This window comes from Artibeus jamaicensis, unplaced genomic scaffold, assembly GCF_021234435.1.
Source record: "Artibeus jamaicensis isolate MK-2021 breed Jamaican fruit bat unplaced genomic scaffold, CSHL_Jam_final scaffold_369, whole genome shotgun sequence".
NCBI classification, from domain to species: domain Eukaryota; kingdom Metazoa; phylum Chordata; class Mammalia; order Chiroptera; family Phyllostomidae; genus Artibeus; species Artibeus jamaicensis.
Window position 1 is genome coordinate 45,641,978 of NW_026522042.1, and position 26,446 is coordinate 45,668,423.

The 26,446-nt window shown below is 42.3% G+C and overlaps 1 long non-coding RNA gene across 2 annotated transcripts in view; it reads right to left on the bottom strand.

Annotated features, from left to right (window-relative positions):
• The window catches only part of LOC119058084 (uncharacterized), a 224,730-nt gene that overhangs the window by 16,887 nt on the left and 181,397 nt on the right, over positions 1-26,446 (bottom strand). Inside the window, exon 8 of one of the 2 annotated variants that reach the window (XR_008390122.1) lies at positions 21,600-21,719. The exons of the other annotated variant lie outside the window; for it this stretch is intronic. This is a non-coding gene — a long non-coding RNA (uncharacterized LOC119058084). Of the gene's footprint in view, positions 1-21,599; positions 21,720-26,446 lie in introns of those variants that run through there. 2 annotated transcript variants of the gene reach the window in all.

Sequence of the window (26,446 nt, forward strand, 5' to 3'; positions counted from 1 at the left end):
TTTTTGTTTTTGTTTTTTCTTCTCTTCACATATTTCTTGAAACTTAGAATACATACAGTGGAACTTTTCCATCAACATTAGAGAGTATTATGATTCTTGATGGATCAGAAAAGGGATTTTGGACCCCAAACTGATGCATAGTATTTCTAAGTAATACATCCTGCCACCAGGACTCTGAGAAGGTTCTAGGTTTTTAGATTATATGTATGTATTGTGTTGACCTTAAACAAATAAACAGGCAGATATTTTCCAGCAACATGGGTTTCATTCAGAAACAACAAAGAATTGCAACTCAGGATGTGCGCTCTAATTGCCAATCTCAGAAAACCCCAGAGAACAAAGGAGAACACTCTTTCACAGAGGAAGGAGAGAGTTCAGAGGGGCTGTTGGAGACAAAGAGCCCATTGGAGGAAACTGGGATTTCAAAGTGTAATGGCCTTTTGTTTGCTGAGTTGTAACAGTGGCTGAGTGGTTACTGGCTGAGAAGGTTCTCTGTCTTCCTGCTCCGGTAATAAAGTAGAAAAACATCTTCCTTTTGAGCCAGAAAGTACCTCTTTCCTCGTGTGGCATAACTGATGAGGAGCAGTAGGGTGTGAGAGCTCTCCAGTAAGAATTTCCAACTCCAATTGAAAGAAAGTTTCTGTTCATTCATTTTCACAGTTATCATCTCTGGAACCCCCCCTCAAAATCTTAATGGGGCAATTATGATTCTCACTTCCTTTTATTTTTCTTTTAGATTACTTTTACATGCTAACTGTCTTTACAAGTCTAAATATATAACCATGTGCATAGAGCTTTCTCTTGGTCTTTTCTTGAGCATTGAATTCTCTGTAGCTATAGATCTTGACCCCTGACATCTCTATGTGCAGAGAACAATGGTCAAATCAGGAATCATTACTCTTGGGTTTAAGAGGAGCAGACAGGACAACGAGCTAACAGTCAAGGTAACAAAAGAATTGAAGGCTTGTAGTGGGTCCTCTTCACAAGCCAGTGAACTTGATTCTTACTTACTGGGATGTGAAGAATCTGGGGCCACTTCAGGAATGTCAGCGATTTGCCCGAAAGCAGCTTTGATCTTGTTGCCCCTCCCCATGCTGGGTCATAAACTGGAAACATGGAGGCCAATTCCATGGCTGCTTCTCAGCAGAGAGCCACTGTGTACTGCTTAAATAAATCTCCCATTGTCTGCTTTTTTCTGGGAGAAAAAACAGCCATCCTTCCAACTACACAGAGAAGAGCACCAACTTCTCATTTTCAAGACTGTTTACTCCAGCTGATGCCCTCATGAAAAGAAATGCCTTTGAAATTAGTAAACAAAGGCCAGGGGAAAGAAATGAGGGTCTCCAGCCACAGCTTCCACAAGTAATAATTCTTTCTGTCTTCCCCAACTCACGCTCAAATCCCAGCAGAGATGGGGTTTCCTGTGGCTTTAGGAAATTCCTTAAGAAGGAGGAGGGGGAAATTATATATAATTTCTATTGTATCTAGTCACAAAAAAGTAATTGTGTTTCCCACCCTTTCTTCCCTTTTAAGTTTTTAACTGTTAATAGTGGCAATTAATATGAATTTGCGACAACAATGAGTTTTATGATTTATCCTTCTGGAAACAACTAGTTTATGAAGGGTTCAGCCTACTTACCTTAGCCTGTGGGGATTCTTCAAATAAAGAAAACCTCCAAAAATCTTCATTGTTTCCACATATGCAAAGATCAAAGCAAGAATCCCATTGTCTTCTTAATTCTGTTTCTCAGACCATAGCCTGAGCAGAGCCATCTTTCATTCAAATTCTCTCCACATATGTCTGAGGTTTAGGGTCTGTCATCCACAAAGTTTAGAGATTTGCATGTATTTTCTTGTGTTTTCAAAAAATAAGAGGCCAAATTCCCTAAGAGCAATTACTAAGACTTGTTTAAGAGTCCCTCACCTTAGGAAAAGAAATCACTAGCACAGTTGTTCAAACAAAAAGTGTGCCAGTTTTCTTTATTTTATAATCTTATAAAAATGTTTTACTTACACTGTGGGATTCTGAACATGTTTATGAACATTTTCCAAATGTTTTGAAGTCCAGAGTTGGGAGCCCAGCAATTGTCAGCTGATGGATGTGGGGGAGCCGTTACAGGACACCACAGCACCACACCGGCTTCTCCTCCTCCCACGCACCGGGCCCTGTCTCTCCAAGGCTCTCCGTGACCTTGGCGTGCTTGGCCAACTTGGGAGACCAGTTTTGATTTCTGAAGTGCTCCCAGGACCGTGTTTTGCAACAAGCGGCTTGCGTGGCCAGCAGCCCCGTGGTTTCCAGAGCGCTTTCCCCCTTGCTGTCCCCGTTTCCCACAATAACAAAAGACAGCGAGCGGTTGGCACGAAGTTCAAAAAACCTGGGATGTTCTGTGAAGTCCAACTCTGTAGTTAATAGGAATTCCAATCAATACATAAAAATTTATCAAGGGCTTCCCAATTGTTCAAGGACATGGTGCTTGGTAAAGCACCATTAAAATCAAAAACTTAAAAAGTGTTCTGGGCAAGATTGACTTATCTTCTGATGGCTCAAAAAGTACATCAGACTTCTGCAGCATTTTAGGCTCATTGTTGAAGCTCCATTGTCCCTGTTTGTAGCACAGACCGTGGAAGCACTCGGTGCTACCTTATCCTTGAAGTTAACTCATACAGGACCCATTTAGGGAGCTCACCATGGCACTCAGAATTGCAGCAGGCCCCTAATAGATGTTAATGTGTTTTTACAAAACAGATACAATTGGCTGTAATTATTGAATTTATGAAGCATTCACCTTCAGAATTTCTTTGCGTGGCATTTAAAGACAACAGTCACCTATATAATGTCAAATTACACCTCTAGTTTTATGAACACACTCAATGGTGCGAAGTGCCCTCTTCCTCTGATATGGTCAGCCACCCACCCTTCCCACACACATACCTATGCACATATACTCAAACTTTCCCCAAAGCATAAGAGTAAAATGAAGAAGGACCTTATTGCTCTCTTATAGTCCTTCCGCCATCCCCCTAGAATCAAAACACGTGCATGTGGTCCTTTAGGTCACCTAGCCCAATTTCATTTTATGGGTGAGAAACCAAGGCTGAGAGAAGTTAAATGATTTGGCTGGGGGCCACAGAGTTTGTCAGCACCAGCACTGAGACTAGAACCCGAACTAGGAGCCTCACATCACAGCCTCTGCCTCTTTCTCTAATTTCTCTTCCCACACCTGGGAAGGTAAGTGCTTCTCTATTTAGAGACCTACAGAGAAGACAACTTTACAGCCTGCCTGAGAAACTCATTTTCCAGATCCCATAAAGCACCCTCTCACCAAAGCCTTCCTCTGAGTTCATCTAACCAGAACTGTCCACACTGTAGAAGCAAACACCATGCCCGGATGCACATGGGTCAAGGTAGTCACCGCTTCATACAGCCAGCTGCTGCTTCCGCCTAAAATGGTCAATAACCTGACCCTGTAGGGATTTTTTAAAAACAAAGTCGACTATTCTAAATTCCTTCAGTGTTGTATCAAAACCCCGTGTTTTATTCTTTAACTATCTTTGTAGATGCTTCCACGTACATTTCTTAACATCCCTCTTGAATGTACAGGTCAGCCTGAAATATCAGATTGCACACAGGCCCTGCTTCATGCTGACCTTTGAAGGAAGCACAGACTAGGAATTTCAGCTGTTTCATTTCACAAAATGTTAGCACTTTCCTTTGATAAGGAGGAAATTCCCACAAGATTCAATTATTCCTTCTTCCAGGCATGTGTGCTAAAGCAGTCGTGCATTTGGGGCTACAAGTAGAGCATAAAATTTTCATCATTACGATTGTAGCAACAAACTTTATTTTTAAACTACTTAATATATGACTTCTTAGAGGCCTGACTTGTCTTTTCTTTGAGGTGGAAATATTTGTCACAATCTTGTTTTGCTGCCCAATAAATCAAAATGTGGAGCCTCTTGTAATAAAAATAGTTGCTTTGAAGTACAACCTTACATGTCTAATTTCCTACCAGCAATAATGAGGCTTTATCCAGCCATTTTGGGGGTCTGGCTTTTCTTTTTTCTTTTTTTTCCTGTCCTTTTGTTTTTCTAACATGTGGGCTGCCTAATGACAGGATTTTGTATTCCAGATGTTTTGGCGAGAGAAAGCAGTAAGCGACGGGTACACATCTCAGACTCTCATACCACCCAAGTGGTTGTGACATCACCGGTCAGCGTGAGCCTATCCAGACTGTCTCCACCAGGCCCCCCCTTTCTATTTAATGTTGCTAACCCTTTAGTCATCCACACAAAATAACAGAAATTCTTTTATGCAGCTCTTATTGCAAAGACATCCAAAGAAGGGGAAAAGAATCTAAAACCACACAGAAGTTGAAACCCATGTGGTTTTAATAAGAGGAAAAGAGAGAGATGGTTTAATTAAGTAATAAGACTAGACTCCCTGGTGGTTAATAAGGTAATTTGCCACATGATTAAAGGTATATGCAAGTGGAATTTCTGTGGTGACATTCTCACTCAAATGGATACTTTTTGGAAACTGGAACTGTTAGTCACTTAAATACTGTGACTCTCTTGTAGTCTGTAATTCCCTCTTTTGAAACAAGAGAAGAACGACAGCAGTCAGTTTTCAAATTCTTTCATCATATCTCAATCTTTTCAAAAAGAGGAAAGGAGGACCCGGTGGGAGACCACAGCCTGGCAGCAGGGTGCACGCTGCCCTGTGTTCTCAGCACCAATGCAAGTGCAGGAGCCCCTGGAGGCCCTCAAGGAGTCAGAGACCGGGGCGCTCCGACAGTTCTCTCGAATGGATGCACAGATGCCGCAGGCCTGACAAACTGAAGCCTCCAGGACACTCCATTTATTTACACACCATCTCCCTTCCTGTATCTGTCTCTCTTCCCTCTGCATCACAACGCATGTCTCCATTGCTTCTTGAAGTCTCTTCCCTAACAGGGAATTCTCTTTCTCGGCAGTGCACAGATATTCAGGTGGCAGGGCCTGATGCAGACCACCTGAAGCCCCTGCTGCCGGGTAAACAGTGAAAGCTACATGGCTGCTCCAACAATGGGGACACTTGTTGCAAGCGCTCTGCCAGATGCCTGTGCTCTCCGGGTTCCAGGCTCCCACCTGCTGCGATCTGTGTGACCCTAAGGAAACTCACTGCAGCTCATCTAATGACCGGAGGCACAATAATTCAAAATGTTCTGTACACACCCAGGTGCTGCAAACATTTGTCTGATTACTGTCATTATCTTCTCTCCTCAACATCTTCCTAGTGTCCCCAGGGGCCTTCTTGTGGGCAAGAAGGTCCCTGCCAGCTCTGATAGTCCATAGTTCTTCAATCATTCACTTATTTATTCACTCACTTTTTCAACAAATATTACTGAGTTGGGGCTGCTACAGTGAATGGCAATGCAAAGTCTCTGCCCTCACGGAGCTTACTTTCTCAAAGAATGACAGCCAAAAAACAAGATGCCAACTAGGGTCATTTGGAAAGTATGAGAAAGCGATGAAGAGAACAAATAAGCTGATGTAATGGGAAGTCAACAAGGTGGGAGCTGTGTCAGGCAGAGGTCAAAGAAGGTCACTTGGATGGGAGGCATTTCAACCACAATGCAAAGGGTAAAAAGGGCTAGCTGCACAAAAAGGAGCAGCAAGAGAGCAAGTTCAAGCAAAGGCAGGAAGCCTTCAGGTGTGAAATAGCTTGGATGGTCAAGGAACAGAAAAGCGACCAGTGGACCTAAGACATAGTGAATTGCTGAGATGAGGTCAGACCAATAGGCAGGGGCCAGGACATGCAGAATCCTTCGGACCATGGTAATAAGTGCAAATTTTATTCCAAGTGCAAGGGGACCTGTGAGAGGGGTTACACAGAGGTGTAACATGATCTGATGTACATTGTTTGAGTATCACTCACACTAATGTATGGAGAATGGATTTAAGGGGCAAGATAGAAGAAAGAAGACCAGGATGGGAATACTGAGGTAAGCCACATGGGCCGTGATGGTGACTTGGATAGGGAAGATTACTATGGATAAAGAAAGGAGTAGAAAAAAATTGAAATATAGTTTGGAGGTAGATTGAGAGGAGTGCAGAGGGTCTGGGTGCATATGGTATTACATCATCAGGATACATCCGACCATCATACGCATTGGAGGTCAAACTGGAAGAAAGAGGAGGAAATTTAAAGGAGGCTTTCTCTTTTGTGACCTGTTTTTCCCTAGGAAAGCTGGGTTTGTGGACCCTCAGTTAGCCTCCTCAGTGTTTGTTGCTACACCGGGGGAGAGGATATCTCTTGATAAACCATGTCCTGACCACATACAGCTAGGGAAATAAAAATCAATCTATCGATTCCCTTGAAAGGGCACAGGAAACCAACATGTGTTGCAGACACAGAATCAGCTTGTTTCAGGCTGACCCACAGACGCCTCAATTCAATTAGTGTAGTCTCCAGCTACTCAGAACTTAACTCAGATGGCTTAAAGCCACCCGGGCCTTTTCCAGACACCCTAACATCAAACAACTGTGACAGGAAAAGCAGAATCTCAGCCTCCTGTTCTCTCTCTCTCTAAACTTTTTATTTTGAAATAATTTCAGATTTACAAGAAATTGCAAAGATGGGACAAAAAGTGATGATGTACCCTTTACCTAATTTCCCCAACAGTTACATTTTGCATAACCTCATAACAATATTAGAGGCAAGAAACTGACATTGGTACAACGCATGTGGATAGTTCTATTCCATTTTTTCACAGTGTAGATTTCTGGAACAGCCATCACAATTAAGATACAGATCAACACAAAAATCTATATTTCTCCAGTTTGAACGAAGTGTAGAAATCTACTTTCCATGGAGTCACTCTGTCCCCAACACATTGCCACTCTCTCTAATTGTCTCCAATATTTCCTTTACACACATTGAAATCCACACCAGACAATGTTAGGCATTTTACTTTGGCTGACAGCTATAATTTAGAAAACTTAAAAGGAGAAGGAAAGTCTATTGTATATATTCATATTTTCACTCTTTCTTCATCCTTCTACATGTTCCAGGATTCCTTCTTTTATCATTCCCTTCCTGTTTCAAGAACTTCTGTTAGCCATTTTTTCAGCATAGGTCTGTACTGACAAATTCTCTTAGTTGTTTTTTTTTCCCATCTAAGAATGTCTTGATTATCCCAAAGGATAATTTCACAGGTTATAGAATTCAGAGCTGACAGTTAGTTTCATTCAGTTCTTAAGAAATGGCCCTGGCTGGTGTAGCTCACTGGATTGAGCACAGGCCTGTGAACCAGAGGATCGAGGTTCGATTCCCAGTCAGGGCACATGCCTGGGTTGCAGGCCAGTTCCCAGCAGGGGACACACGAGAGGCAACCATACATTGATGTTTCTCTCCCTCTCTCCTTCCCTTTTCCTCTAAAGATAAAGAAATAAAATCTCCAAAAAAAAAGGTGCCACTTCACCCTGGCTGGTGTGTCTCAGTGGACTGATTGCCGGCCTGCAAGCCAAAGTGTTGCTGGATCAATTCCCTGTCAGGGCACATGCCAGGGCCAGGTCCCCGGTTGGGGGTTCACAGGGGCAGCCACACACTGATGTTTCCCCCCTCTCTGGCTCTCTCCCTTACCCACTCTAAACTAAAAATAAATAAATAATCTTTAAAACATATTTTGAAATGTGCTATTTCACTCTGGTCTCCATGGTTTCTGGTGAGGATCCTGCTGTCATTCAAACCGCTTTTCCTCTGTCGGCATCGTGGTATTTCTCTCTCATATTTTTCAAGACTCTTTTTGTCTGTAGTTTTCTAAAGTTTGATTATAATATGTCTTGGTTTGAATTTCTTTAGATTATGTTTGAGATTCTTTCAGCTTCCCGAATCTTTATATTTCACAATTTTTGCCAAATTTGGCAAGTTTTCAGCTCCTATGTCTTTCCGTACGTTTCGGCCCCTCCCTCTTTTTCCTCTCAGGGACCATAATGACATGAATGTTGGGTCCTTTGTTACAGTCCCACAGGTCCCTGAAAGTTTCCATTCATTTTTTCTTTTTAAGTCTGTATTTTGTCTTTTGCTCAGATTGGTCATTTCTGTTGCTCTATTTCAAGTTCCCCTGTCTTTTTCTTTCTGCTGATAAGCTCCATTATGTTTTTTATTTCGTTACTATATATTTGGCTTCTAAAATTTTCACTCGGTTCTTCTTTGGGGATTTTTGTTTCCTTTTTGGGTTTTTTTTGCTGAGACTATTTTTTCATTATTTCAAGCATGCTCATCATTGCCTGTCAAAGAATTTTTATGATGGCTGTTTTAAAATCCTTGTCAGGTAATTCCAACAGATGAACATTTTAGTGCTGGTGTCTGCTAATTTTTCCCATTTCTTGTATAAAACTTTCACTCACTGCCCAATGCCAGAGTGACCTGACCACCCCTCATACCAAGGACCAGTGTGTCTGCACCTTCCCTGTGAGCCCAGGAAATGTCGGTCTTTGCTGGTCTTTTGTTGTATAACAGAGGCATTGTGCAGTGGTTTGGAGCACGGACTTCAGGGTCTGATAGACTCAGGTTAAACCTGATTCTACCACTTATCAGCTCCATGAACTTGGACACATATTTAAGTTTTCAGCCTCAGTTTCCTCATCTGTAATGGAATATGAGTACATGTCTTACAACACTTGTGGGGGAGGGGCGAGGGGGGAAGGGTTAAGGGAAATGATGTTTTTGTGATGGGTACAAATTGTTCCACAGTATTTGAGCAGTGAGAGCATTTAAACAAAAAAAAAATATTACTATTGAGGATAACATATACACAGAGGATATAAACTATATATGTACATTTTGATAAGAAATGAACACCCACCATCGAAACATAGAATAGCCACAGTCAAGAGACAGAACATTTCTAGTACCTTAGAAGTAGAGTGGCTTCAGATAAATAATTTTTTAAGTACAGGCTTATCCATGTAATATTTATAAAATTCTTTTACTAAAATATTATTTATTATTTATCTGAAAGTCAAATTTAACTGGCTATCCTGTATTTTGTCTTGAAATTCTACTTAGCTGGCTACTTCCCATGACATTACCCCACCATGTGACTTTCTCATATATCATCAATATTTCTTTGTTTTCCTTACAGTTGTACTGCCTGTATACTGATTTGGAAATGCAGAGTTGAGTTTTGCCTGTTTTGGACTGCCATGGTTTTTGTTGTTGTTGAGGTTGTTGTTTTATTTTTTTCTATATTATGTCAAATCCAGATCCAATTCTCCAGTGTCACGAGCAGTCTAAATCTGCCAGGTTTCTATGGTTCCTGACCCCCTGGCCTGGTAACCCGGAAATAATCAAGGAAATCCTGGGAGAAGCCTCAGGTTGTCAGTCTACTGAGACCACATCCAAAGGTGCTTTCTGCCAGACTCACAAAGCCTTGTCAAAAGCAGGAGGCCCTGCTAGTGGTCTCACTCCCTTCATGCCATCTGGTCTTGGGGATTCGTTGCTTTTGGATTCCAGTACTCACATGCAACCTTGAGCCAGTTTATTCCAAGCTCCAGCACCTTCTAGAATGCTGGGTGCATGTGGACTCAAGTTTTACTGCTCTTGGAATGTACCAACCACCCCTCTTTCCTTCTCCTGACCCCTGGAGAAGACCATTCTCCTCTGCCTTGAGCCCTTCTCTCTCAACCTATATGGGGAAAAAAAGCATATCTTCTTACCCACGGGTTTTATGAGTAGGTTTAGAGGCTCCAGGGGAGATGTGATGGATGATTTATAAAGCCAATGGCCCATCAGAGCTGGTTTATCTTTCCTGGGGGGAAGACAACTCAGCCTTTAGAAGAGCAGTAATGGCCTCCTGTCCCCCAGGAATCAAGAGCTTGCTTTTTCTGAGCAGCAGAGATAAATAATGTAGTCATATTTGCATATTCTGCTACTTAGGTTCTCAAAAATTTGCATACAAAGCACCCATCTCAATGCCTGGAAAATAATGAGTCACTAAAAATATAGGCAGTATTATTTTTTTACGGTCTTTTCTTGTGCACCCAGCTTTTCTCCTAGCATTGCAAAAGGTCAGAGTCTAGCATCACAAGCCCAACCAAAGCAAAATACAGCATCCCCTCTGCCACAAACCCACTTTCTTTTTTAATCCACATGCAAACTAGCAAAAATTAACATCAAATACATCCCGGAAGGAGAAAGCAAGTGGTGACAAGGCAGCATGAAGCCTGAAGGGCAAGGAGGGGGTACAAGGAAGGGGAAACTCTCTTGCCTTCCTCACCTTGATAGGTAGGAAGTTAATGTGCTTCTGCGTGTCAACAAGGGTCTCCAGCCTCTTTCCCACCACCTGGCAGGTCCCTCCTCCCCAGCTGCCTCTCTGAGTCTCTGCCCAGCTGAGCCCCATGAAATAGCTACAGAGACAGCTTAGGCAGAGAGTCTGCCTGGCCAGCCCCCAGGGACAGCTGCCCCAGTCAATATTTGTGGACTACCACATCGACTACTGTCTGTCAAAGTCAACGACACAAACAAGGGCAAATAAGTTGCAAATGGCCTCACTTGTCTTTGACAAGCATCAAGGCCTTTAAGAAATACATCAGAGAGCTGGGCTATAGTCCTTTTGACAGAAGTCCTGACATGCCACACCTACAAAGAAATCTTAAAACTGGGAGGAAAAGCTGATCCTGCCCTAGGTCTTCTCTGTTTAACAAACTTAAAAGTAGCATCAGTAAGGGCTTTGGTCTCACAGGGTTTCTTGCATTGTCATCAGACACTGGATTGCCAGGTAAGGGATCTCTAAGCCTCATCTAAGCTAGTACCACTCTGGTTGCCCCATCACCTCTGTTCTCACACTAGAAGAAAGCAAGGACATGAGAGCTCTCTGACCACCCTCTGATTTTCCTGGAGTGCAGCCCCAGAGACTGCAAGTCAGAAATACTTCCCAACTCAGCAACCCTATTGACTTAGGCAGTAGGTTGGAGAACCAAGTTGGCTTTATGTATGAAAGTCTGTGGCAGAACATTTCAGTCTGTGTAAGGAGAAGGTTCTTCCATATACATTGAATTGGCCTTAGAGACTATTCTATTTATTTGTTAGTGCATCTAGTACGAGTTCAGAGGCCTATTCAAGGTTTCAGAGGCCTATCTCTTTTTGGGTTTTGTTCTTGTTATTGTTGCTCTCATCCAAAACTGAAATTATAATTCTTCATATAGAAACTCAGCCAACTTGCCTAAAGAATGCCACTGTCATGCCATATGATGAGGACTCAATAGGAAACTCATGGCCAAATCCTAAAGACATTCGTGAGAAATGCTACTCTTGCCTGACAGTTGGCAGGCGATGTTTTGTTAAGAAAAACTCAGTAATTCCAGCTCAGTCAAATTGACCAAAGGGGAAGAAGAACTTTGGGCCTGCACACCACCCATTTATGGAAATGAAAGTCCCTTGCTGAGACTGGAGGCTTTCCTTGAAGCCAGACACTCTCCACTGACCTTGCACTGTGTGAGCCAAGGGGAGGAGCTGGAGGGGCTCTTAGGAAAGATTCTGCATGGCCCCAGAAGGCCAGCCTTGGCACTTACCAGCTCACAAAATCCTCCACACCCATCATCTTCACAGCCCCTGAGGACTGTGACAGCGTGCCATTTACATAGGAGGTAGAAGAGGTTGGACCAGGCCATGAGACCATAGAACACACAGCTATTAGGGCAGAGGTCCCTCTGGAACACAGGTCTTCTGATACCACGTCTCATGTTTCTTTTTAATTTCCCTCCCCTTTACAAATGTATTACCAGTTCCTGGAGCAACTAAGCAAAGGGCAGAAAAACACGAAGATGGAGGGATATGGCCACACTATTAGCACTCAGAAGCAAGCACTATTCACATTTTGCTTCACTTTTCCACTTATATTTTCTTATGATCATTGTAGAAAATTTGCAAAGTACAAAAGTATATGAAAGTAAAGTATGAAGTCACACAGATAAATTGAGGTACATTTCCTTCCAATCTTTTTTCCATAGAAAAACAATACTTAGGACAGTATAATATTCTATTGTCTATATATATACTGGGTTGGCCACAAAGTCCATTTAGTTTTTCCATAAAATAAAGGACATTTTTTAATTTTCACCAATAACTTCATTGATTGGAATATTTTGAGTATGTCAACTATTTCCTGTTACTGGCTTCTAGTGGGTAGGGGCCAGGGATATGGCTAATCATCTTCCAATGCATGAGACAGCCCCACAGCAAAGAATTATTTGACCAAAATATCAATACTACCAAAAAACTTAGCGAACCACTTTTGATGCATTTCATCAGTCACAGCACCTTCTCCATACACCACACACATCTTTTTTTTTTTTTTAATTTCAGCTGTGTTTTTACTTTTCTTGAAATAATAAAGCATTATACACCAAAAATATGTATTTTCTTCCTTCTTCATTACGAAATAGAGGTACAAAAATTCAGCAATTTTGATACTTTTTTAAAATGCACACTGATATGACAGCCAACACAGTACAATCTGGCAAAATTGTTTTGAATGAAGTTAAAGATAGCTAAGCACTATTGGAGCCATCATATGGAAAAAGCCAACCAAACTTTTTGGCCAACCCAATACTTTGCTTCTAGCGAAGATCAGACTAGCTGCACATCACACTGAGTCTTCCCACGGCCTTTCCAGCCAAGGGCTCTCAAGGGGTCCTTTTGGCAGTACTAAGGCAAAAATTTGCCCTCTTTCCCCAAACCTCCACTTTATTTTTGAGAATTCCCAGCTATCTCATGTTTGTTTGCTAATAATCCTTGCATGCTCTTCTCTCAGTCCTTTTAACTTGTTTCCACTGTAAGAAAAATCACTTGAGGACTGGGCTGTAACTGCCACTCCTCCTTCATGAGAATCCAAGGCCTCCATTGGTCCTTCTCTGTGTTCTGTGTCCCAATCCGGGGCAGTGCTCTAGGCAGACATGGGGATGCTGCTTTTTCTCACTCTCTGAGATGTACTTGGATACTCTGGTTCAAGGACAGCACTTTCCAAACTTCAGTGTGCACACAAATCACTTGGGATCTAGTTAAAACATAGATTCTGATCCACAGCATCTTGAGTGGTTTAAATATCCCCAGGTGAGGCTGATGTTGCTGCCCCCCAACACCATGCTTTGAGTAGCAAGGCCCTAGCATTCCTCTGTCACAACAGCCTCTTTTCTTAGGCCTTTGAGCTCTGCCCAAGGACCAGGCAGGTACCACTCTGTCTTCCCCATCCAACTCATCTCCTTTTTCTTTTCTCTTTCCCCATTCAAATAAACTTACAGATAGATGCCTGTAGGCTACCCACTCCTTCATCTTACCCACAAGCCCAGATATTTCTATATAACTCCTCTGCCACCCCCTTCCACATGCTCTGCTCCTCATTCTCCCTTCCTCCCTCCTTCTGTTCTATTGTCAACTTTCACTAACCGTCAGATTTCCATAAATGTCATCAGCAGAGAAATTTAGTTGAATCCTTGTCTGCTCTTGTCCATAAACAAAGAGCCTCATCTCATAATAATAATAATGACCCCAGAAGTGGTAGGCCTCACCCAAGGCCATTTTCCCTATTAAAGGAGTTATTTACCCAGCTGTTAGAATAATTAATCTTGCCTCCTCATAAAAATGACTATCCCAATAACTGTTTTGACACATGAAGCTGTGTTTGTATCTCTGAGTATTTCCTCTTTAGCACAGACCCCTAGAGTTGCAAGTACTAGATGAAAAGATATAAAAACTTTGGGTGCCTTGATACATAACATCTCCCATTCTTCTTACATGGGGCCACACTGCCTACCACTGGGTCTTTGTGGCTTCATCTGAGCAGCTCTGAAAAATAGAGATACTCCCTTCTTCCAAATAGCTCCAAAACCAGCTCTTTTGTGATGACTAAAATCCACTGCATCCTGCTTTAGCTATGAGTGCAGAAGATGCTGTGAAAATAGCAAAGTTAACAATACCCAGGCTGGAAAGTAGACTGCATCATTAGGAGGCATTGATGCTTTAATTCAGAGCTTTCCTCTAATGGAGGAAGCCTTCACTGAGCTCAGAGTGCCAGCGAGTTCGGGTGTGTTGTTGAGGTCAGGGGTTGTATATAAGGATGAGAAACAATGTGAAAAGGTAGAAATCTGAAACATGGATCTCGTTCCCCTACTCCCAACTCTCCACCCAACTTCGCATGAAGCAAGGAGGAAGCAGAAGAGTGGGCACTGACCAAGGGTCAGAAAGGCCCACTGTCCACCTACCCTGCCACATAATTCTGCCTCTCCCAGTTAGGAGATGGTTGCAGATTCTCCAGCTTTTCTCACCTCTAAACCCCAAGTCTACTCCCCTGGCTCCACAGACTTTTACCTACTGAGATGCTGTGCCAAGAAGAGGACACGACACTTTTAGGACCTCCTAGCCTCTTCCAGAATCATCCCACATAAAACTACTTTCCCCCTTCCGCAGAGAAAGCCCAGGGTCACTGAGAGAGGCAGCCCTGTCCAGTCATGATAAATATCATTGGTTCATCAAAAGCAAATTGTGCAAAGGAGAGCACACAAAAGAACAATTAATAAAACTTAGTGAATCAAAGTGGCAACAGGAGCTGTAGGTTTTATAGAGTCTGCTCATTAGAAGAGAAAACCGATCAGCCCTCTGACCGAGAGCCACTCCCTCGAGGCAGGCCCCGGGACCCCGCAGGCCAGTATCTCTGCACTTCATTTCCAGTTTGAATGGATGCCACCTGTCTTGCTTTGGCCTGCAGTGGAGGGTGTTTTCTGGTTTAAAAAGCAGCAAGAAAAAGACTCATGTTGTGCTCTTACTTAGCCAGGGTAGCATCTGTTCTCAGCCACAACAGGGCTGCTGGCTGAAGGACATATGCCAGGATGTTTTTTTTTTCTTTTCCATAATGATTTTTGAAATTCCCAGAGTAGTTCCCATCACAGCTTTTCGAAGGTATCTCTGCCTTACATCCTCAGCCCCTTGGCTGAATGGACGGGTATTTACGGGCCCAGTACTTACCTCATCCCAGACTGTGGGCTGGTGTCATCAACTGATCAATCAATTGCTTGTGTGCATGAAGTCTAGGGACCTGGAACTTTTCAGAAGTGATTTCAGTCCCCATATGTGAAAAGATGGCTGCTAGCAAAATTCTTTCTGACGCACCTTTATTTTTATAATTAATCTTGTTGGCCTCAATTTTAAAAGGAAAATACATAAGCTATTAGTGGCTTAGTCAATGTGCCAGTGTCTCAAAAATGCATCTTTAATATGCTTGTTTTAATTCAGCAAAGATGAGTTAAAGAGAGACTAGTGCAAAACACCTCCTTGGCCATGGTGGTGAGCTGGAGCAGTATTAGAGAAACAGAAGATCCTGGAGCCGCATGGCATTAAAGGATCACTGGGGGAAAACTGCCCATCTCACACCTTCCCTTAGACAGATGACGTTCCAAAGTGGATAGCCAAGGGGAGAGTGCGAGAGGCCTCTTTCAGTTCTTAGCTCCCCCACCCCATTGCTGTGGCATCTGATGACCGAAACTTTGCAGTTTCCTCTCAAAAGTACGCCAGGGGGATAGGTGCTGTGTGCTGATCCACTTGGCAAGATGACTCTTCTCAACCTTATCTTGAGAAAGAGGTCATAGTTTTGTGCCCAAGAATATGCCCCTTGGGGAAACAGGAGTGAAATCTGTGCCAAACTTTCACAAAGAGACACTAGAATACCAGGGTATCCAGCCCCGATGGAGATGGGCAAGATGGGAGAAGGAAATGACCAACAATAACAAGGCCAACAGAAACGAAGGGGCAACAATTATAACTGTCATTAATGGAACACACCTGCTATGTGACAGAATATGATTTTCATGTTATGGGTGAGAAAACCAAGACTCAGAGAGGTTAAGGAATTTGCTCAAGGTAACAAAGACAGTTAATGCGGGAGTTTAAAAGCATGAGTTTTGGCCAAAGACTGAGTGATTTAAGGCATAATGCTGAAACTCTCTCTCTCTGCTGGTTAATATCCATTTGACACCTTATAATAAAGAGTCTGAGCTTTCAAAGACTCACCCCTCCCTCTCCTTCTGCCCCACATCTGGTCAAGCTGATTAGAAAGCCTGGCTACTCCCTCCTTTGGTTCTGGCTGGAAATTTAAACAAAGCATGGGAATCCTCACTCTGGCCGCACCCTCTAACCACTATAAAAATACCAAGCCAATCTCCTTTCCCTGCTCTTTCACTTCACATTTGGTTGGGAGCTGAATTCCTCTCCCAGAAAGCTTCATTGTGTGAGTTAAACCTTGTCATACCCTCTTAGCGTCTGCATGTTATCATTAGTCTCAACATCCAAACTGAATTCTGTGTGGGGTCCCTCCTATTTCTTCAGAGTGTCCAATCCTTTCTCTTATGCATCCCCTTATCTGCTCGTGTCCTGGAAAGCTGATCAACAAAGCATTACAGCATCCCTTGCCCTCTGGCCCATTAGGATTAGTTAGACAGAAGATCACAGGGGAGAAGAAAGAGAGGTCAGGATGCTCTTCCCACTTCCTCCCTGACTCGATGCCACATTTCCAGCTGTTGCAGCATCCCCTTCTGTTAGCGGCTCCCACCAGGAGAGCCCTCTTCCTCTGCTAGCACTCTGTTTCCTCCTCTCGCCCTTCAGCACTAGGGGTGGTAATACTTTACTGAGTCTGCTGCAGTCTCTGATGCCTCAACGTCATTGGTTGGTTCTCTTATCCCTGCCTCAGCCCTGTAAGAAGTCTTTTTATTAAAGTTTCCTTACTGGAATCGTCTGAATTCAATTCAGCTTCTATCAGGTTCCTGACTCTCTAAACCTGAATTCTCACACTTGTGAAACAGAAATGACTAATAATACCTCGTGATAATACATCACAGGATTGTTGTAGTAATTAAATAAAATAGTTCGGGCAAGCACCTAGAATACTGCCTATATGTGCAAGGTAAACAATACTATTTATTATTACTTACAACAGCAGTAATAATAATGACCAGTGACACTGGAATTAAAAATTTGGGTCTTTCTGCTTGTAAAGTTCATGCTTTTCCCACCAAGCTACACTTCTTCCATCTGTAGAGAGGTTAGACAACTCCCTCCCAGACCATCTTGGAAATATCATATTTAGACTGTCACATGAATTAAATCATTCCTTATTCCTTACTTAAACAAAGCTTCTCCAGCTCAACAGATTTGTCAGTTAAATGGGAGCTCGCCAAAAGAACAAAGTGTACTGTTTTTGTTTTAACATCTCAATGCCAGACATGAGTCTATGTCTTTAACCCAGCAGGGACTTTCTGGAACATCAACTCGTCAAGCAGCCAATGAAAACTCAATATAAATCATGTAATTAATATTTAAAAGATAGGTGTTTGTCACAAGTCCATTATCAGAAACCAAATACTCATTGGGCTGTAGATGTGACCTTTATAGCTTCTAAACATTTGTGACCACTGCTTGAGATGCTCTCCATCTGCTGATGTTCAGAGAGGAAATTTAGAGGAAAGAGAAGATTGTCAAGTCCTTAAAAGTAGCCAGGCAATGTGATTCTCACTTAGAAAGACTTTCAGGTCAATGGAACACAAATAATATATTGTGTGTATGAAGATGAGGATGAACTAAGGAAGGAGGAAGAAAAGCTATGGAACAGTAAGGGGAGTTGGGTGATTATAAAAATAACTTGGGTTTGAGAAGACATTCTTCTCCAAAGGACCACTGTCTACCTTCCCAGACATTTTTCCTACAACTGTCTCCTGTCCTCCCTGGGATTCGGAAAACAGTGAATTATAGATGCAGTACTTTTTGACACCTACCAACTGGGGGAAGGGTTCCACCATTTAAATCATTTTGAATTACCTCTCTAGGGCACAATCTCAATACATGAGTCATGTCCCGGATCCTGGCACTGGATAGAGTGGCAGCAAGATAGAACAAAGAACATGGCTTTAAAACAGAAAAACCTGGAATCCAGCTTCTGGCCAAGATGGAGGTGTAGGTAGACACACAGTGCTTCCTCAAACAACCAAAAGAAGGACAACAACAAATTTAAAAACAAAAAAAAGAACCAGAACTGACATAAAATTAAACTGTAAGGAAGTCTGACAACCAAGGAATTAAAGAAGAAACATTCATCCAAACAGGCGGGAGGGGTAGAGATGGGCAGCCTAGGAGAGAAGACATGTGGCAAGGCAGCAGCTGAAGGACTGGGAAGTTCCACATTCATGTGCAGATGAACCAGGAGGAACAACTGGGGAGTGAGATAGACCACACAACCCAGGGTTCCAGTGTGGGGGTTGAGGCAGCAGGAGAAACTCCCAGCCTCACAGGAGAGATCATTGGAGAGACCCATAGGGTCCTAGACTATACACAAACCCACCTGCCTAGGAATCAGCACCAAAAGGGCCCAATTTGCTTGTGGGTAGCAGGGGGAGTGACTGAAAAACAGCAGAGAGCAGAGTAAGTGCCACTGTTCCCTCTCAGACCCCTCCCCAACATACAGTGACACAACACAGACAGGTGGGTTGCCCCACCACAATGAACACCTAAGTATATACCCCTTACTATGAAACAGGTACACCAAGACAAAAAATGGCCCAAATGGAAGAACAGATCAAAGCTCCAAAAAATATATAACTAAGCAACAAAGAGATAGCCAACCTATCAGATGCACAATTTAAAATACTGGAGGAAGCTCACAGAATTGGTTGAATATGGCTGCAAATTAGATTTAAAAAAATGAAGGCTATGCTAAGTGAAATAAAAGAAAAGGTACGGGGAACCAACAGTGATGGGAAGGAAACCAAGACTCAAATCAACAGTGTGGACCAGAAAGAAACATTAAACCAGAACAGAATGAAGAAACAAGAATTCAAAAAATGAAGAGAAGCTTAGGAAACTCCTGGACATCTTTACACACTCTAACATCTGAATCATAGGGGTGCCCAGAAGGAGGAGAAGACGACCAAAAAGTTGAAAACTTATTTGAACAAATAATGAAGGAGAACTTTCCCAATCTGGCAAAGGAAATAGACTTCCAGGGAGTCCAGGAAGCTCAGAGAGTCCCAAAGAAGTTGGACCTGAGGAGGAACACACCAAGGCACATTATAAGCACAGTACCTGTGATTAAAGATAAGGATATAATCTTAAAAGCAGCAAGAAAAAAGGAGACAGTTACCTACAAAAGAGTGCCCATAAGACTGTCAGCTGATTTCTCCAAAGAAATCTTGCAGGCAAGGAGGGGTTGGAAAGAAGTATTCCAAGTCATGAAAAGCAAAGACCTACATCCAAGATTGCTCTATCCAGCAAATGGAAGGACAGATCAAGTGCTTTCCAGATAAGATCAAGTTAAAGGAGTTCATCATCACCAAGCCCTTAGTATATGAAATGTTAAAGGGATTTATCTAAAAAAAATGAAAAATATGAACAGTAAAATGATGACAAACTCATAGTTATTAACAACCAAACTTAAACAAGCTAAGCAAGCAATTAGAACAGGAATAGAACCACAAAAATGGAGATCACATGGAGGGCTATCAGTGGGGAAGAGGAAAAGGTACAGAGAATAAATAGCATAAATGGTAGGTAGAAAATAGACAGGGAGAGGTTAAGAATAGTATAGGAAATGTAGAAGCCAAAGAACTTATATGTAAAACCCATGGACATGAACTAAAGGGGGGGGGGAATGTGGGTGGAAGGGAGTGCAGAATGGAGGGGAATAAAGAGGGGAAAATAGGACAACTGTAATAGCATAATCAATAAAAAGTGTTTTTTTTAAAGAAAAACCTAAGTTCAAATCCTGACTCTGCCACTCACTTGCTGTGAGCTCTTAAACAAGTTGCTTAACTCTTCCTATCCCTTCTTCTTTAGTAAGTGAGGATAATAATACCCATTTAAAGGTTATTTTTAGAATCATATCAAATTTAGGAAAACCTTCTAGTACAGATATAATATAGTTTTAATCAATAATAGCTGTTAATATTGGCCCCTACATAAATAAGTGGAGGAGAGCTATGGGCAATTTCCTGTGGACATGAGTAGACTCCATGGAAGTTGTTTGTATCGGACCCCAGTGCCCAGCATGGTAGCCAGGACACCAGGAGTCTAGTCTAATAATACTGCCAATAACTTTCTATGACCTTGGCCAGGTCACAGTTATTTTAGTTGGTAAAGGGAGCCTGATAGCTATTTTCAAAATTCAGAGAATCTAACAGAAATCAGCTAATTGTTGGAGCTGAGGATGCACACATTCTGCCTTTGCTTTCTGAAGGAATTATCTGAGTCACATATTTACCTTGATTATTTTAACTTTGATGTGATATTCTAGTTGATATTATATATGAGTTTAATTACTATAATAGAGGAAAATCAATGAATTATTGAAAAATACAGGGTTTTGTAAGGAATCTCCAATGTTTCAGTGGGAAAGAGAGACAATAAACCAAATCATTAAACAGATAGGTAAGGTTAGTGACACGTGCCTTGAAGAAGAGAAACAGGCTTGGCAAGGTTGGAGAGGTAAGGTACAGTGAGGAGGTGAAAACTGAGTAAATACTTGAGGGTGAAGGACACATGTGTTGATAGCCAGGAAAGAGTGCCAGTAGAGAGTACAGCCAGAGGGGGTGTAAACTTGGCACAGTTGAGCGACCATTGGCCACTGTGGCTGGAGAGGAGCCAACTGGAAGTATGTGGCCAAGGGAGCTGAGAGGCAACCATAAGCCAAACCCTGTGGGGCCTTGTGGACCATGGTCAAGACTGCAGATTCTATTCCAACTGTGTCAAGGGAACCATTGGAGAGTTTTGAATATGGAAGGGACATTTCCAAAGATCTCACCAACAGCAACCCTGGGGCAGGGACACCAGTAACATTCAGAGCCAAATAGAAGTAGACTGCCAGGGTAATAAAAAGCAGCTGAATCTGCTGTCCTTCTGTCCCTGGATTTGAATGGAGCTTTTCCTCATACTAAATGGGGCGTCTCTGCCCTGCCTGAAACCCTAATGCTGCTCTTCAACACTGGCTATAGCTCAAAGTAATTAAGTGTAAAGACCCATTTTTAATGTGAAGATTAAAATGACAGCAAACAGTATTAGAGGCAAATGCAAAACGTGTCACTGAATCACATAGATTTGAAACCAGAAGAGTTCCTATAACTCACAGCTTATCTATTTCTCAATCTAGGCATGTCTAGGTGTGCCAGCATTTGTGTGTTGGCTGGAATAAATCTTCTTCACTATGATGGGGGATGTATCCATTTAAAAACACAGGCTCATTTTACTTGCCTGTCTGCTTGGGACGAGGGCATGTGTATCCTTTCTCAGTCTATAATGTCTGCCCTTCAAATACTCATTGGGGACCCCAATTTTGAATTGTCAACCATAGAGCTCCTATTACAATAGCATATTCCAGAGGGTTTTGAGACTTGGCCATCAAGTCATTCCCAGTGTCAGCAGAGAGTAAACACATGTGTCATAATGTCTGGGGATATTGCCTGAAGTGGCATGCAAAGAAAGGAAACTTTTTTCAGAGATTTCATTGTAAAAATATTGTTGTGATTTTTTTGGATATACACCATCCATCAGAAATATATCTATGTTTAACAGGTAGGATTTCAAAATACCAATGAAACTGCTCAATTTTCTGCCCTCCCCTGGCCCCATATTTGAATGAAGCATCCTTGGCTGTGCTGTCTGTCTGTTGTGGGCGTGGAGTCCTCCCCGGCATCCCGCTTGGTCCCTGGGAAGAAATGCAAATGAAAGGCAGCCAGTCATTCCTTCAAGTCAGGCCATCAAGGCTGCTGCAGCCAGACTATACCTCTAAGTTCCCTTCAGAATTCCTCCACGTCAATGTGACTTCAGATCATGGTCAGCATTTTCATTAAGAATCCATATAAAAAAATAGCCATGTTTATAGTTGGATTTTTGATAATAATCCATACAACAAGTTCCTCCCAGCACTCAGGAAATTTCTTTCTTCGTGAAATGATATGCTTTTTATAAATAAGAACTCATGAATCCACCGTTTTTCCTTTTTTTTTTTTTTTTACTTTGACTGACAGAAACTCAGAGATGTGTTTTACATTTAGTATCAGTAGCATGCCTTTGTTGAAGCTTCTGGCGTAATTATTCCCCCAATGCCATTACCCCACCATACCCTGTATTAATTGGCTTCAGGGTTTTAATTTTCATTTAAATATCTTTCAGATGCATTGAACCTATATTTCTTAATGTAAGCCATTTCAAAAATATTTGCTAAGTAGTCAATGCAGACAACTCCATGAGCTCATGGGTGTGAAAGAGAAATGGAGAGGTTCATTCACTCATCTATTCATTCACTCAGGAACCCAGACAGACCTCTTTCTGCAGCCAGGCCCTTGGCTAGTCTAGAATGAGGGTAATAGGGGCAATTTGTTTCTTCTTCCTTTTCACTTGGGAGAGACTAACCAGCCTCTAAATATCTCCTCTAATCCAATGTTTCTATCACCTTTCCTTAAAAAAAAAAAAAAAGAACTTTACCTTTAAACTATTTAATCTAATATTCCACCACCAGCCTTGAAGAATCTTATTTTGGAGTATGTTTCCCCAGGTGCCTGCCTTCCGCACTGCCTCCCGGAGGACCCACGCTGAATTTTCTTGAAATTCATGCTGTATAATTTGACATACTAAAACAAATGACTACTTTAAAATGCCAGAGTCGTGGGGAGACTGAAGATCAGGGAAGCATGTTTGATGGCTGTCTCTAGAAGCCCAGGGTTTGGCTGTGAAGGCTTCCCTGCGTATATCATGGTCCAGGCTGGACACCAGACCCAGGACTCCTTGAGCTAAGTTCTAGAGCACTGATCTACTTTTAAATACTTAAGAAGCCAACTCTCAGGAGCCCTCTCAAAGGCAAAGACCAGCAAGCCGTTGCCAGCCTTCAGGGAAATGGTGACAGCCCTGGCCACACTCCCTCTTGGTTTTCGATGTGGTTCCCATGGCTTTGCAGTGTGTGTACAAAACTTCCTGCGCTTTCTACCGTCTTCTCAACGGTAGCTGAGATTTTTATAGCTGGATTTTTAATAATAATCCATACAACAAATGGAGAAACAGAGAAATAATGGAGGAACTGAATTTCTCCATTGAATAATTTCAAAGCCCATCCTTCATGAATCTCTCTTGTCCCAGGAAAGGCTCCGGAAAGGCTCCCACTCTTCTTTAGAACTATTTGCAATCTGCAGTCCCACATGGCCACCCTGCTCTTCTTCCAGAGCCTTGTTCATTGAAAAATTTCCTCTCTTCTGTCTTCAGAGGATATGCCTCCCCCCATGTATCAGTATTTTAAAATCTTTCTGTCCCATTCTAAAAATAAAATTCCTTTGATTCTACCTCCCCGTCCACAGGAGCTCCTCTCCCCTGCTCCTTCCCATGATGACCTGCTGCCTCCTCTCATCACCTCCCATTCTTTCCTCAGCACACTGCCATCTGCCATCTGCACCCACCTCCCCAGAGAACCAGCTCTCACAGAGGTTTGCAGTGGCTCCCTATCCTCCGCCCCCCGCCCACGTTGCCTCCTCATTTTGTTGCTGTGCTTGACCTTGCCAGTTATGCCCCTACAACTACCTTTGGCTTCTAGCTCACCATTTCTTCCTGGCTCTTCTGTCTTCTGACTATCTTTTCTCTGCCCCTCTACTCTGCTCTCCCTCCTTGGCCTTTTCCCCCAGGTATTGATTTTGCCCCTGACATTCTTTGTTCTTCACTCTAATTACCCTCCCCCGGAGACAATCGGGCACAAATCTTCAAATTCAGACACACTTAAATTTTATATTCTGGTTTTACTACTTAGGAACTATTAAACCTTAGAAAAATCACTTGACTTGTCCAAGCTTCATCTTTCTCTTCTATAAAATGAGGGTAAATGATCACCTCCTAATTATATAAATGTCTAATCACAATATTGTACACCTGAAACAAATATAAAGTTGAATGTCCCCTATAATTGAAAATTAAATAAATAAATAAAGAAGGGTAAATGATAACCACAATGACAATAATGATCACTCTTTCATAGAGTTGTTGTAAGCACTCCAAGAGCCTAGCCCAGTGCTGATATACAGAAAACTCCGTACACGGCAGCTACAACTATTTTATTGTTATCTTGATTATCATGGCCCCCTGAGTGACCTCTTCTTCTTGACTTCTCCCCTGCCCTCAGTTCATATACTTGATTCCTGCAGCTCACCTTAACATCCCCAGACCTGGCCTCTGCCCTGAGCTCCAACTAATGCTGCAAACCATCTCCTACTAGCTGCATGCTCTAGGATGTCCAAAAGCACCTCAAACTCTGCACATCCTGTTATGGGCTGGATTCTGTCCTTTCAACATTTACATGTTTGAGCCCTACTTCAGAATGTAACTGCTTTAGACACAGAGCCTTTAATGGGGGTGATTAAGATAAAATGAGGTCTTTAGGATGAGCCCTAACCCAATCTGACTGGTGTCCTGCTAAGGTGAAGAAATTTGGACACACACAAAGATACCGGGGATGTACTCTCAAAGGAAGCACCATGTGAGGACACAATGAGAAAGCAGCTATCTGCAAATCAAGGAGAGAGGCCTGGGGGAGAAACAAACTTGCCCAATACCTTGACTTGAACTTCTAGCTTCCAGAATTGTGATAAAATAAATTTCTGTTATCTAAGCCACCCAGTCTGTGGTATGTTGTTATGACAGCCTAGCAAATAATACATGTCCCTGGCTGAAATCACTGTGTCTTTCCTAAAACATGCTTCTCCTCCTGAGTCTCCTCTTTTGGCCGACCAATCACTCTTCCTTCTATCTCATCACCCACATCTAATCAGCCTCAGATGTCTGTGGACTTTAATTTCTGAATAGCTCCCAATCTATGCATCACTTTTCTTAGCTCAGACCCACATGATCTTTCATCTGATCTATTGCAACAGCCTCCCACTTAGTTGGTCTCTCTCACCACATTATTTCTCCGTTTCAGTTCATCCAATATACCAGTTAGATTAATCATTACATTCCACAGGCTTGTTTGTATCTGCCTCCTGCAAGAAGAGTCCTTCATTAACTCCCCACTCTCTGGTAAAAGTTTCTCAACCTGACAGCTGAAAGGATCAACAATTTGGCTCCAGCTTACCCACAGTCTGGTGTCTTGGGTGTCTTGGGTATATCTCCTTCCTTAGACCTTTGCTCCAGTCAAACAGAAAAACTGACTGCTCTTCAAAAAGGGCTCCATCCCATTTGACCACTCCCTGATCTAAAAATGGCTCCTCATTTGTCAGACTGTCATATTTTTCCCATTCTTTAAGTTTCAGCTCAAATTCCATACCACCAACCCTTTCTTTCCTTATTCTCCTTCTATAGGAGGAGTCTCTGCCCTGGGCTCAGCTCCTGATAGCCCTCATCATGACAGCTTCTGTCACGTGTGTGTCCTGTCTCAATTGGTAACCCACTGAGGGCCGGACAGCTGACTCTCATTCACCTATTATCCCCCGTGGTGCCCAGCACAGTGTCTGGGGCCTTGGTGCCCTCAGTAAGCCATTCTCGAAAACAGAACTGCTCTTCCTGATTTCACCCTAGTAAGTTGGGTTGTTCGTTCAATTAGCCAAAGTGAATTACTAGTCTATATTACATTCTGGAATTTAAGCTCTAGAGAGGAGACAAATCACTAAACATATATATATATATATATTTTAAATGGCAGTAGAAAGCAGAGGGCATCCCCCGGCTTTGCCACGGCCTTCAGACTCCATGTGTCACAGCTTGCTACAGCTATTCTAGGAAAGGGAGATTCTGCCAAGCTAGTTATTAATTGGCTCATCTATCTTGGCAAACAGATATTCTGTCTCTCATAAAAGAAGAAAATGAGCTTGTCTAAACAGAGCCTTAAAATAAATTGCAGGAACACCAAAGACTCAGAAAATGTAAGATCACATACTCACTGGTTAGAGACAGTCCTTGGCCCTCTGAGCCTTGGTTTGCTCATCTAGAAAATGGGGTAATACCTGCTTCTCTCATCCATAATATTTTGTGAATCCAACCAGATGAATACATCATTTGAAAACTATAAAACACCATAAGTAATCAATATAAGCAATAAATAAATATATTACTTATTTTATAAATATTTTATATACAATAACTCTGAGCTTTCCTATCTACATATAAAAGTTCCTGCCATCAAGTAACTTAGTATGGGTTTGTACCAATTAGTCTCCCACTGCCACCAAATTTCTGTGTACTAAATATGAGTGAGAATGTGTTATAATTTTCCATGTGCCTGCTACATAGCAGGTATGCAATAAATCCTCATTAAATTAGTTAATGTGTTAGTGCTATAAGCTTCTTCTGATGTGCTTCTAGCAACACAGTGGCCAGATTCACTTCCCTTACCTCTGTGGTCTTTCTACACATTTTATGGAAAATAATGGACAATGCAGGTCCAGCACATAAAGCGTTTTA